Genomic DNA, 12,320 nt, shown 5'->3' on the forward strand with positions numbered 1-12,320 from the left:
AAAGGGGATGAATTTCTCATCTTCATTAAGAGTCTTGGCTGTAACTTTCAGTAGAAGAATAAGTAGATGACTTTATCGAAGAAACCCAAGAAAACCATTCTATAAGTCGCATACACGTAATTTCTACTGCTTCTCTCCCAGTGGAAGAGTGTGTAGTACCAGGAGGCTCCCTTCTTGATTGATTGCCACGAATTGTCCCATAGCGAAATGAAACACAGACACACACACACAACACTAGGGAGGTGTGTGGTTATACACTATAGGTATTCACACACAATTTGATGGTGCTTGGAGGAGTAAGGGCCGAGAATTGTCCCATAGCAGGAAGAAACATTGTTGCTCACAGCTATCGTACGCACTGAGCATACATACTGCCTGTTGGGATAAACGGGCACTATCCTTCTTTTCCTACTTCATAGAAAATCACACTTTCAGGACATAGAGAGAAGTAGTGTGTGCTGAAGAGATACTAGTACACACTGCTACTACTTGTATCTCCTTTATCTATACCCAAACCTTCAGAAGTGACGCCTGACAAGAAAGAATTCCCCAAGGCACCGGGCTATTGATCAGACAGAGTCTACCAATTTGTCTGCATGGTTTCATGGGAGGAGCAGGGCTACACAAAAACCCAACCCAAGGAAGGTTTTTCATAGTACAGGATTTAGGAGCGCTGCTGCAAGTGCTCAATATTATCTGTGACCGAACAAAAGCACGGCCGATCCTGATGATTGGCAGTTGGCCTCATCCCTCTCCTGCCTCATAGCATTCCTAAAACACTTTTGAACACCATCGCTTAAGATCTTCTCCAGAACAAGATTTTGTAACTCAGTCATAAATTAGTGATTGGAACAGGTCATATCTCAGCCATCATACAAGCACAGACATGCATCATCGTTATGGAGGGCGGATCATGATGCCCTGATCCAAAGAGCAGAAATTTAAAGGGCCCAGGGTCTTTGAAGCAAACCACTACCAGGGCTTCAAGTCACTCAGCTAAGTCAGTGCTGAAGAAACTGACGGTGACCTCCCATATCACGATCTACAGCTCCAGTTCTTTCCACCTAAAAGAAAGAAAGGACATTATCCATCACCCTTTTTTTTAACCTCAACCCAGCCATGGCAGGAGGGGAAGGGATAGGGATGTTGGAAGGGGACGCCAAAGTCAACAAACCCCTCCTCCAGATGCCCCAAGTGTGGAGGATTCCTATCATGGGGCAACATGACAGTGATACGGGACAAAGTTAGGTGATGAAAGTTCTTACGGACAGATACTACCTTCCTTTCACCAGCTCTTCCTCTTCCCTCCTTGGTCTCTGATAATGTTACAGAAATACCCTCCAGAATTGCTTTAGGCACTGACACTTGCAGCAGAAATGGCGGCGATAACGGACGTGAACATCTTAAAAGTCATCCAAGACAAGTCTCCTGGGTTCTACAGTCGGTCATTTCTTGCGGATAAGTTAACAGGAGGATTGAGATGAGTCATTGACCTCTCCACTACGACAATTTTTGTTCAACAAACTCCATTTAGAATGAAGACAGCAACACTGTTTGTGCAGCCATCAAGAGGGAAGCCTTCATGCTTTCTGTGGAACTGAAGGACATACAGTATTTTCATAATACCGATCCAACAAAAAGTACCTACGCTTTTTCTTTGAGGAAGCTGTGTATCAGTTTGGAGCTTTGTAAGTCGGACTGTCTTCTGCTCCCCAGGTGTTCACGTGAATGTTCACCCTCGTTTCAGCCTGGGCTCACTCAAATTATATTTGTCTTTTGAGGTATAGTACCTCAAAGATTGGCTAATCTTATCCTTAAAAGGCAGTTACTCCATGATCAAAACAAGCTTCTTTTCTTTTGCCACGATCTGGCCATTGTAATCAATTGGGAGAAGTCAAGCCTCACGCCCAAGAGAAGGACGGAGTACCTCGGAGTCTTTCCAACAGATGATCGCATCAACAGACAGGGGGAGGTATAGCACAACCGTCTTTGAGCAATCATGACTTCCAGCTTGTTGGTGGCAATGCTTTTTGGGATATTTTCATCGCAGAAAAATGATTGTGCCCCACAGGATCCTATACCAGACTTAGCTATAGCGGTATCTGAAGCGTCACTGGTCAGAAGCCACTTGAGGGACGACCTTGAGTGGTGGCTGAATGACGAATCCCTCACCCGGAGAGTTTCACTCTGACTCCCTGCCTCCAGAGATGTTACTGTTCATAGACACATCAGAATAGAGGGGAGGTGTACACATGAGCGATAAGACCGCCTCGGGATTATGGTTCGAAGAAGAAAAGGTAATTCTATACAATAGCTCCGCCAGCAAGTTATCAAATTTAAGTACTTTCACTACAAAGAGGAAAGTCCAAGGTTTCGTTTGATACATAAATCTAAGTGGCACTAGGTCTAGAAGTGGTTTAAAAATAGAAATTAAATTTGACCCACCTGAAAAAAACTAAGTCCCTTGACTTCATAACTCTCTCAAATTCCTCTTCAGACTGAGCTCTTGTTTGTTCTATTGTTCGTTAAAAACATAGATTAAGTCATTATTACATAATCAACTGTATTCTACGTAGGAAGACGTCACCCATACATCATAGTTTTTAACCAATGAAGATTATCCACATTTTACTTGGGACTAGCATTTTAACAAAACTAGAATCACGTGACTTGAACACCCTACCAGGTGACAGTTTTACTAGGAAACTGAACACTTTTCACACAATTTCCACCGCTAATTTTTCAGTCTTTTGAGAGCCATGGAGGTGTGTGAACCTTCAACTTCTGTTACAGTTTCTCATTTACCATCTACTTTGAAATCAATTTCTGTGGATTTTCTCTCTTTCTTGTCTCAATTGTTATTTAAATTATAAAGATTTTGTTTTGCATTATTGTGGTAACATTGAAAAAATAATAAAGTAACGCCAAGACTAAGTAAACTTACCTTTAGCCTCTATGAAACAAAAAAGTAAGAGGTATCACGCAGTTTGCATACCAGTCACTTAGGAGTGAAAACTCTTGCTGTCAATGAGATGCACAAAAATGTTATTTTGATAATAAAATAAATTTTTGAATATACTTACCCGGTGATTATAATAGCTGCAACTCTGTTGCTCGACAGAAAACTCTAAGGTAAAACTCGCCAGCGATCGCTACACAGGTTGCGGGTGTGCCCAACAGCGCCATCTGTCGTCCAGATACCCAGTACTCAATGTAAACAAAGACTCAATTTTCTCCTCGTTCCACTGCGTCTCTATTGGGGAGGAAAGGAGGGTCCTTTAATTTATAATCACCGGGTAAGTATATTCAAAAATTTATTTTATTATCAAAATAACATTTTTCAATATTTAACTTAGCCGGTGATTATAATAGCTGATTCACACCCAGGGGGGTGGGTAGAGACCAGCAAAATATGTTTACATTATTATGAGCTAAGAGTTTTTATTTCATTTTAGAAGTTATCAAAATAACAAAAACAAAATAAATAGGTACCTGGTAAGGAAGTCGACTTGAACAATTACTCTGCCTTTTTAAGTACGTCTTCCTTACGGAGCCTCGCGATCCTCTTAGGATGCTGATCGACCCCTAGGATCCGAAGTATCAAGGGTTGCAACCCATACAACAGGACCTCATCAAAACCCCTAATCTAGGCGCTCTCAAGAAATGACTTTGACCACCCGCCAAATCAACCAGGATGCGAAAGGCTTCTTAGCCTTCCGGACAACCCAAAAAACAACAATAAAAACATTTCAAGAGAAAGATTAAAAGGTTATGGAATTAGGGAATTGTAGTGGTTGAGCCCTCACCCACTACTGCACTCGCTGCTACGAATGGTCCCAGTGTGTAGCAGTCCTCGTAAAGAGACTGGACATCCTTAAGATAAAAAGATGCGAACACTGACTTGCTTCTCCAATAGGTTGCATCCATTATACTTCGCAGAGATCTATTTTGTTTAAAGGCCACGGAAGTTGCGACAGCTCTAACTTCGTGTGTCCTTACCTTCAGCAATGCTTGGTCTTCCTCACTCAGATGGGAATGAGCTTCTCGTATTAACAGTCTGATAAAATAGGATAAAGCATTCTTTGACATAGGCAAAGATGGTTTCTTAACTGAACACCATAAAGCTTCAGAAAGGCCTCGTAAAGGTTTAGTTCGTTTTAAATAGAACTTAAGAGCTCTCAAAGGGCATAAGACTCTTTCTAGTTTATTGCCAACCATATTCGATAAGCTGGGAATATCGAACGATTTCGGCCAAGGTCGAGAAGGCAGCTCGTTTTTGGCCAGAAAACCAAGTTGTAGTGAACATGTAGCCATTTCTGACGAAAATCCGATGTTCTTGCTGAAGGCATGAATCTCACTGACTCTTTTAGCTGTGGCTAAGCATACCAGGAAAAGAGTCTTTAAGGTGAGATCTTTCAGGGAGGCTGATTGTAACGGCTCGAACCTGTCTGACATGAGGAATCTTAGTACCACGTCTAAATTCCAACCAGGTGTAACCAAACGACGCTCCTTCGTGGTCTCAAAAGACTTAAGGAGGTCCTGTAGATCTTTATTGTTGGAAAGATCTAAGCCTCTGTGACGGAAGACTGATGCCAACATGCTTCTGTAACCCTTGATAGTGGGAGCTGAAAGTGATCGTTCTTTCCTCAGGTATAAGAGGAAGTCAGCTATTTGAGTTACAGAGGTACTGGTCGAGGATACAGATACTGACTTGCACCAGTTTCGGAAGACTTCCCACTTCGATTGGTAGACTCTAAGGGTGGATGTTCTCCTTGCTCTAGCAATCGCCCTGGCTGCCTCCTTCGAAAAGCCTCTAGCTCTCGAGAATCTTTCGATAGTCTGAAGGCAGTCAGACGAAGAGCGTGGAGGCTTTGGTGTACCTTCTTTACGTGTGGCTGACGTAGAAGGTCCACCCTTAGAGGAAGAGTTCTGGGAACGTCTACTAGCCATCGAAGTACCTCGGTGAACCATTCTCTCGCGGGCCAGAGGGGAGCAACTAGCGTCAACCTTGTCCCTTTGTGAGAGGCGAACTTCTGCAGTACCTTGTTGACAATCTTGAACGGTGGGAATGCGTATAGATCCAGATGAGACCAATCTAGGAGAAAGGCATCTATATGAACTGCTGCTGGGTCCGGGATTGGTGAGCAATATATTGGGAGCCTCTTGGTCATCGAGGTTGCAAAGAGATCTATGGTTGGTTGGCCCCAAGTGGCCCAAAGTCTCTTGCATACATCCTTGTGGAGGGTCCATTCTGTTGGAATTACTTGTCCCTTCCGACTGAGACAATCTGCCATGACATTCAAGTTGCCTTGGATGAACCTCGTTACTAGCGATATGTTTAGACCTTTTGACCAGATGAGCAGGTCCCTTGCGATCTCGTACAACGTCAGTGAGTGGGTCCCTCCTTGCTTGGAGATGTACGCCAAAGCAGTGGTGTTGTCCGAGTTCACCTCCACCACTTTGCCTTGAAGGAGAGACCTGAAGCTTTTCAAGGCCAGATGTACTGCCAGTAGCTCCTTGCAGTTGATATGCATTGTCCTTTGACTCGAGTTCCATATTCCCGAACATTCCCGACCGTCTAATGTCGCGCCCTAGCCTACGTCCGATGCGTCCGAGAAGAGAACGTGGTTGGGAGTCTGAACAGCCAGGGGCAGACCCTCTCTGAGGCTGATACTGTCCTTCCACCACGTCAGGCAAGACTTCATCTTCTCGGAAATGGGGATCGCGACCGCTTCTAGCGTCTTGTCCTTTTTCCAGTGAAATGCTAGGTGATATTGAAGAGGACGGAGGTGTAGTCTTCCTAATGACACAAACTGTTCCAGGGATGATAGCGTCCCTATCAGACTCATCCACTTCCTGACTGAACATCGTTCCTTCTTCAGCATGTTCTGGATGCATAACTGGGCTTGGCTTGTTCTGGGGGCCGACGGAAAAGCCCGAAAAGCTAGACTGTGAATCTCCATCCCTAAATACACAATAGTTTGGGATGGGACCACTTGAGACTTTTCCATATTGACAAGGAGACCCAATTCCTTGGTCAGATCTAGAGTCCACTTTAGATCCTTCAGACAGCGACGACTGGAAGAAGCTCTGAGAAGCCAGTCGTCCAAATAGAGGGAGGCTCGGATATCCGCTAAATGAAGGAATTTGGCTACATTCCTCATCAGCCTCGTAAACACAAGAGGAGCTGTGCTTAGGCCAAAGCACAGGGCTTGAAACTGGTAGACAACCTTTTTGTAAACAAATCTCAGAAAAGGTTGGGAGTCTGGGTGGATGGGGACGTGGAAGTATGCGTCCCTTAGGTCTAAAGAGACCATCCAGTCTTCCCTTCTGACCGCTGCTAGAACCGACTTTGTGGTCTCCATGGAGAACGTCTGCTTTGTGACAAAGACATTCAGCGCACTGACGTCTAGCACCGGCCTCCACCCTCCTGTCTTCTTTGAAACCAAGAAGAGGCGGTTGTAGAATCCCGGGGTTTGATGGTCCGAGACTTTGACCACCGCTCCCTTCTCTAGTAAAAGAGACACTTCCTGTTTCAATGCTCGTCTCTTGTCTTCCTCTCTGTACCTGGGAGAGAGATCGATGGGAGACGTTGCTAGAGGGGGTTTCCGTACAAACGGGATCTTGTACCCCTCTCTGAGCAACTTCACAGATTGTGCATCTGCGCCTCTCTTTTCCCAGGTCTGCCAGAAGTTCTTGAGTCTGGCTCCCACTGCTGTCTGAAGAAGCTGGCAGTCAGACTCTGCCCTTAAAGGACTTGGTTCCTTTCTTCTTTCCTCGTTTCCCTTCGGCACGAGCACCTCCTCTGCTGGAGGCTCTGCCACGAAAGGGCGGAATAAAACGGGACGCTGGAGTGTCCATCCTTGGTCTAGCTGACAAGGTAGGCAAAGGGGTGGCTTTGCGAGCGGAGGACGCAACAAGATCGTGAGTGTCCTTCTGTATCAAAGAAGCGGCAATTTCCTTAATCAGGTCTTCTGGAAAAAGACACTTGGAAAGAGGAGCAAACAGAAGTTCGGATCTCTGGCATGGTGTAACTCCAGCTGAAAGGAATGAGCATAGGTTTTCACGCTTCTTAAGGACTCCGGACACAAATGATGCAGCAAGCTCATTAGACCCATCACGTACGGCCTTGTCCATGCAGGACATAATGAGCAAGGAAGTCTCCTTCTCAGTTGGAGATATCTTTCTGCTTAGAGCTCCTAGACACCAGTCTAAGAAGTTAAAAACTTCGAAGGCTCTAAAGATACCTTTCAATAGGTGGTCCAGGTCCGAAGATGACCAACATATCTTTGAGCGTCTCATGGCAAGGCGGCGGGGAGAGTCTACAAGACTTGAGAAGTCGCCCTGGGCAGAGGCAGGAACTCCCAAGCCGAGAACTTCTCCCGTGGCATACCAGACGCTCGATCTAGAAGAGAGTCTAGCAGGGGGAAACGTAAAAGCTGTCTTCCCTAAACTCTTCTTGGACTGCAGCCATTCTCCTATAACCCGCAAAGCTCTCTTGGACGAGCGTGCGAGGACGAGTCTAGTAAAGGCAGGAGTGGTTGACGGCATGCCTAACACAAACTCTGACGGAGGAGAACGCGGAGCCACAGAAACAAACTGGTCCGGAAACAACTCTTTGAAAAGGGCCAAAACGTTTCTAAAGTCCAAAGAGGGTTGCGTAGACTTAGGCTCGTCCAGTTCTGAATGCGGTTCATCTACGTGTGCAGCAAAATCATCATCAGAAAGTCCCTCATCCGATAACTGATGAGGGAACGGCAACGGAGTGGGTAACGGCTGGATAGCTGAGTCCGGTCGCACGGGTGCATGCGTGACTGAGCCGGACGCAACGTCATGGAACTGCTGCCCAGTCTGTGAGCTGGCAACAACCATAGCAGCGCGGGGACGCACAGCGTCTACTCCAGACTGTCTGGACTGATGTGGGTGAGCAGTGGCAACCACACTGGGTTGCGGAGGTTGACGCACCGCGTCAAAACAAAACAACTCTGACGGTTGTTGAACCTCACGAACGTCAACGGAGACCTCCGTGCGTCGCTGAACGTCAACATGCGGCTGGCAGATCACACTGCAACGCATAGGTGGCGGAACTCTCTCAACTGGTGTGCGTGAGAAGGTTACCTCAGCGTCCACAGGACGCACAACCGATCGTGTGGGCGGTTGTAGGCAAGGAGCTGCACTAGCTGGTGCGGCAGCAACCTTCTCCGCACGAAAGTCCTGCATAAGAGACGTTAGTTTAGACTGCATGTCTTGCAGTAGAGACCACTTAGGGTCTACAGGAGCAGGTGCGGCGACAGACGGTGTAACTGTCTGAAGCGGTACCGCTTTGCCTCTCTTAGGAGGTGAGCAGTCATCGGATGACTGCAGCGAGTCCGAACTGACCCAGTGGCTACAACTGGGCCGTTGGACTTGTGCGGAAGGGACCGACTTGCGCTTTAACGGTCGTGAGACCTTGGTCTAGGGTTTCTTGCGAGAAACACCTTCCGAAGACGAGGTATAAATGGGCTCTCTCGTCTTAGTTAGGCAGGGGCGATCTTGGGTAGATACGCCCGATACCACGGAGGGAACGTCTGTTCGCTGATTAAAGCCTCTCGAACCCATTTGTTGTACGACATTGCTTCTCCCCTGGACTTGGGAGCTTGCAAGAGGTCCCGGACTAGGAGGACGACAGGCACGAACAGACGAACCCTCAAGCGCAACACTATCCACAACACTATCACTCACTTTAACACTTCCCACTGCACTTTTGCACTTCAGCTCCTTCACATCCGCCATAAGTTGATTACGGTCACTAGCAAGGGACTCAACTCTCTCACCCAGAGCTTGGATGGCACGCATCATATCAGCCATCGAAGGTTCCTGAGTGCCAGGAGGGGGATTAGGAGCAACCACTACAGGGGAAGGAATAGGTTGTGGGGCATGAGGAGAGGAAATATCAATAGAACGAGAGGAACTTCTCCTAACTCTATCTCTCTCTAGCCTACGTGTATACTTTTGGAATTCGATAAAATCGAATTCCGAAAGGCCAACGCACTCCTCACACCGATCTTCCAATTGACAGGTTTTATCCCGACAATTGGAACAAACAGTGTGAGGGTCGATAGAAGCCTTCGGAAGACGCCTTGAATAGTCCCTAGCATTGCACTTCCTAAATTTTGGGACTTGTGAAGGGTCAGCCATTTTGAATTGGTCAAAGGGGAATTCAAAAAACTATCAAAAAGTCATCAACAAAGAATCCGTTATCAAAAAGAGTTCAAGGATTTGTGTGAAGAGAAACCCTGCACAGCGAAAGCTCAAAACTAGAATAATGTACTTCACCAATTAGTTGTGAAAAAACTCCAGTTTAGCAACAGCGAGTAAGTACGTCTTGTCGATAGCACGACAGAGAGAAAATTGAGTCTTTGTTTACATTGAGTACTGGGTATCTGGACGACAGATGGCGCTGTTGGGCACACCCGCAACCTGTGTAGCGATCGCTGGCGAGTTTTACCTTAGAGTTTTCTGTCGAGCAACAGAGTTGCAGCTATTATAATCACCGGCTAAGTTAAATATTGAAAATAGGGTATTGCTCTGTTTGTGAGAGTGGTCACTTGTTCTTTTTTCCAGCAGGCCACGTGGGGTAAAAACAGGTGAGAGATCTTAGTTTCTGTCCATGCAAGAGTATGAGAACATAACCAGTGACCCAAGGGTCTCCTAAAGAGCGATCACGCAGTGACAAATTAGGGTCTGACCGATCAGGAGATCAACCGCAAAGAAACCTAGAATCCTATTATTAATTGTACTCAGTTATGGAATGTCTCATTGCATGTAGAAGCGAGGGGATCAAGTGTCGGTTTCTCTACTCCCACCACAAGCCACTTCTTTTCCCTTTAGAACTGAACTACCTTTAGGGATACAGACTGAGATGTACCTCGATTGTCCAGGGGAAAGAAAAGAAGGGTGGCACCCTCCTTCCCAACCGACAATGTGCTTGATAGGTTAGGTATAAAAGAGGCCAGAGGGGACCCTTTAAAAGCATCAGTGTGTGGTAGATTACTATGCACTATTGGCTCTATGCCCTTCACCAGCCTGCTGAAGGAACAGATTTACCAGAGAACACCACATATGAGGACAGACACGAGGATGAAAGGAATAGTTCGACCAGCGACTGGATAGGCAACAAGGGCGGTGAATATCCCCTAAACCCTTCATACCAGTCGGTCCTTCAAAAGTTTATTTTATGCTTCTCCCCAGCTGTGAAGAGAGAGTTAGAAGTCATAGCGGCGGCAAATATCTTCTTCCCCTCGACAGAGCACCAGTGTTGCCCAAGGAAGATCAACTTCCTTAGGTTCAAGTGGTCACACAATTGTGGCTTATCCTGCTAACAGCTGCATAATCCTTGCACTTTTCATTTATCTAGGTTTACCCATTCACAACAGCCAGTTTGCACAAATATCCATCTGTATGGAAATAGCAGGTAGGATATTAAATAAGCACAAAATATGAGAGGTAACGAGAATAGCTGATCACTGCTTGAAGCCAAACTCAAGAGTGAATGCAAAATGCAAGTAGTTAAATACCTTGTTAAATTTTCAATGGCAATTCTATTATCATTAAAGTCATACCCCTATTTAATTATGATGGTTTGTGTTCATGTGGGAACAAAATGGGTCTTATTTAGTGATACAACTTGCTTTATATATATATCATTTAGGTTTTGGGATAAAAGTGGAAGAGAGGAATTAACTAGCGTTAATTTTCAGAATGAAAATAATGAAAATTAAAATAAAACTAATGAAATTAAAAAGCCATAAAATGCTGGTCACAAATAACTTAGCACTGGGCCCAACTATTTTTCTTGAGAGTGCAGGAGTAACAACAAAAATGCACAACTGTTGTGGACGCACTATGTACTAGAACTAAAAACAAAACTTAACCTTATCTAACCTAACATTAGCTTGCCATGGTTAACCAAATGTTTTTCGCTGAACATTCAATTAATGCTGCTTAGAAATATCTGCAACCTTAAATATGAAGGACAATTTAACCATACAGTAGTAACCTTATAAAATATAATCAGAATGGTTCCTTTCAAAAGCTACAAGGGAATATCAGCGACACCAAGAAGCTTGAGTCTTTGTAGTTAATGTGGGCAGACTAGGACAGTACAGTAATTGAAATGTTGGTAAACATTTACTATAGAACAATATTCCTAATGAAGAAAATAAGTAGTTCCTGGTGTATATATATAGAAATTTTGAACTGTACTAGTGAATATCATTAAGAGAAACCCATATTTTTCAAATTCTCGACTTTTCAAAATTCCTATAGTTATGACCGAAAACTACATTTAAAAAGGGAAATGAACACAAGACCATAACCTAACTCAAAGTTCCCAACCTAACCTAGGAGCCGTAAACTTACCTATGGGAGAGGGGCTACGCAACCGTACAAAACCCCCTTTAGACTGTCGTATCATTAGCTTATACTAAGACCAAGTCTCAAAGGTGTGTTTACCTCCCAACCAGCTTCCCTCCCGGCAGGGTAATGCTAAATCATAATATTTCATAGTTCGTGAAACTTGCTTCATATTATCGTAGTTAACGGGGAGTATGCGGTTGGTTGGGATAGGCGTAAATTTCATTACTTGCCAACTTGATTTGTTAAAGTTTTTATAGTTTATATAGGAGAAATTCTAATGATGTTGCTCTTCTTGAAATATTCTATTTTTCTTTGTTTTCTTTCTTATTACTAGCCCAATCGTTTTTCCTTATGGGGAAGATGTGCTTTACTATGATCCGATATACCATAATATGAAGTTATTTTATATTTTCTAAGTTCAGCCCAAGAAGGGGGTTCGGGGGCTTGGCCCCGACTAGGGGTTGTGACCTGGGAACAACTAGGTTCGGTTACGTTGGGTTTGTGGGGTTTGTATGACAGCGACAGTGGTTGCCCCCCCCCCCCCGGTTTGTATGATAGTGACAGTGGTCCCCCCCCCCCCGTCATTAGAAAGGAATGGACACAGCTTGTAGGTCAGGTTATGGGGGGAAGTTTGGGTTAGTTGTCCATTTTTCTCAGCATGTCCCCATAAACTATAAAGGCTCCCCTGGGCTTATATCATCCCGCTTTTCCAACTAGGGTTGTAGTTTGGCAAATGCAAATAATGATAATGATAATAATAATAATAATAATAATAAGGGAAAACTGTTGTTTATCTTTGTCTAAAATATGATACAGTATTATGAAACTGGATTTACAAAATACAATTCAGTTTTACCTTGTCGGGAATGAACCCGGTTGGGAAGTAAACACATAGGGTGAGACTTAGTCTTTGGGTGAAACTA

At 44.7% G+C, this 12,320-nt stretch overlaps 1 protein-coding gene across 3 annotated transcripts in view; it reads right to left on the reverse strand.

Annotated features, from left to right (window-relative positions):
• The window catches only part of LOC137658378 (gastrula zinc finger protein XlCGF57.1-like), a 30,172-nt gene that overhangs the window by 16,432 nt on the left and 1,420 nt on the right, over window positions 1-12,320 (reverse strand). The gene's annotated exons all lie outside the window — the stretch shown is intronic.

This window comes from Palaemon carinicauda, chromosome 19, assembly GCF_036898095.1.
Source record: "Palaemon carinicauda isolate YSFRI2023 chromosome 19, ASM3689809v2, whole genome shotgun sequence".
Taxonomy (NCBI): domain Eukaryota; kingdom Metazoa; phylum Arthropoda; class Malacostraca; order Decapoda; family Palaemonidae; genus Palaemon; species Palaemon carinicauda.